This window comes from Lactuca sativa, chromosome 6 (assembly GCF_002870075.4).
Source record: "Lactuca sativa cultivar Salinas chromosome 6, Lsat_Salinas_v11, whole genome shotgun sequence".
Classification (NCBI taxonomy): domain Eukaryota; kingdom Viridiplantae; phylum Streptophyta; class Magnoliopsida; order Asterales; family Asteraceae; genus Lactuca; species Lactuca sativa.
This window is the reverse complement of record NC_056628.2, coordinates 158,933,583-158,935,892: the sequence shown is the minus strand read 5'-3', so window position 1 is coordinate 158,935,892 and position 2,310 is coordinate 158,933,583.

Sequence of the window (2,310 nt, the reverse complement as noted above, 5' to 3'; positions counted from 1 at the left end):
CTTTGGTATGTACTTGACCCGATTATGAGCATGGTCCTTTTGGATTGGTTTCACCAAAGCAACTTGATAGGATGAATTATGGAGAGAGAGGATTAATTATGATTTATTAATATATTATGAGAATAATATATTAATGGAGAAATCATATTGTTTAATTAATATTATTCAATAATTAATTAAGAATTAATTTGTGGCTGAAAGAGATTAATTAAACTTAGGGGACTAGAACTATCAATTGTGTGATAGTTGAATATTGGGCTAATGGACTCCATATTAGAGGAGTGGACGAATTCTATGGGGAAACCCATTAGCAATCGTCCAAGGCTTCTAAAGAAGGAGTCCATGGGCTGCTTAGGGCCTAGGCAGTCAAATTAGGGTTTCCTTGTTAGATAACCCTAATAGCCTCACTATTTAAGGACCCCTAGGGCACCAAAAACGTGGCTAATTGATTCCTTAGGGTTTCTAGACGTTTTTGGGTGCCTCTCTTCTTCTCCTTCTTCATCCTCTTGCTCTTGGTGTTTGTGAGCCATTAGAGGTGTGACATTTGTGACACTAAGCTTTCTGAAGCCAATTACAAGGAGGAATAGATTGCTATTGCTACATAGCAATCAAAGGTAATTTCTAAACCCTTAATTCGGTTCATAGTATGATAGATCTAAGGTTTATTTCTTTGGTATTAAATGTTGTATGTTTAATTAGAAATACCTAGATCAAAGTAATTAGGGATACATGAACACCATAGGAATGATGTTATGCTCAAAATCCATCATAAATAGGGTTCATGCCATGAAATTAGGGTTTTGGTCATTGGCCTCATAGGCCCCGCGTACAAGCCTCAGCCCATTGATGCATGCACAAGCATACACTAAGCGTATGCATATGTATGACATTGTATGGAAGGTCAATAATTTCCAAAAATGAAATACTTCGAGGGCATAAATGAAAGACCTGGATTTTTTAGTGTTACAATTACGGCGTCGATTGACATGATGTTCTGTAAGAGTTAAGTTAGTAACTCGATCTTGTTTCACTTTTTGTACTCTAATTTCATGATAACATTTCTTAGTGATAAGAATCAGTATGATGTTTATAATTTGAGTGCTTTCGTTCCATTAATTTATTTAACGGGTTGAAGAGCTAATTGAAAAGCTTAATGGAGATGATCGAGAGAAAGTTACATGTTTTAGGAAAGTTCATATTCTAATTTCATATATTATTTTGATTGCAGATTATGATTTGATTTTGGTTGTAGGTTTTGATTTGGTTTTGGATAGTTTCGAAGGTTACTAGTCCTAGTCAATTGAATTGATTGAACTGAGATGGTTGCCGGAGTGGACTTACAATGGTTGCCAAAGTGGACTGGCGATGGTTGTCGGATGTGATGGGAATGAGCAATCACTAGAGTATCAACAAGTAAGTTGGGGCACATTTGATATAATAACTATATAAGAAATTATATATGAAATAAATAAATTGAAAAATGAATTAGTAAGAACAAAATATTCTTTTGTATATAACATGGAGCAAAGCTGTATGAAAGGGACCAAAGTTGTACTAAAACCATTCAATAGGGATTTCTAAGCTAAAAAACAAACAAAATTCCAAGAATTGTCCTTGTGTTATGTTATAACTTGAAAGTTTGATCAAATCAAGATTTGGACTCGCGTCAGTGATCCAAAAGTTTGATTTTATTGCGAGTTTGGTCCAAAGTGTTTCTAATGACAAATTTGCCCATTATTATTTTATTTTTTATTTTTCTTTTATTACAATAATTTAAAAACAATTAAAAATAAAATACCTCTCTTTCTCGTCTCTTTCCTAAAAAGAACACACACACAATTAATCAAGCCCCAAACACTTCTTTCTTGTTGTGTCCATGCTTTGGTGAAGAAATCAATCCCACACCATCATCAAACCCACAACCTAACTATTTACTCAAGCAAAAAAAACAGCCATCCTTCAACAGGTGAACAGAATCGAAAGCAAATTAGGACAAGGGCAGGATTACGAAGGTGTTTTGAAAGAGATTCATATTTGAATATATAATTCTTCAGATTTGAAGAATGAAACACAAATTTTCAGCTAACTTACTCATAAGAGCAAAGATGAAAGTATAATCTCTATTTTTGTTGACAATCTGCAAGCGATACCCACCCGAGAACGCAATTTATCCACAATTCCTTTACGGTTTCAATTTTGATTTTATAGGTTTTGATTATTCTGGGTTTGGAGGTTCTTAAAAGCTTCGATGAATACATGAACTAAACCCCAAACCAAACCAAATAAACACTCCTAAAATTACTATCCACT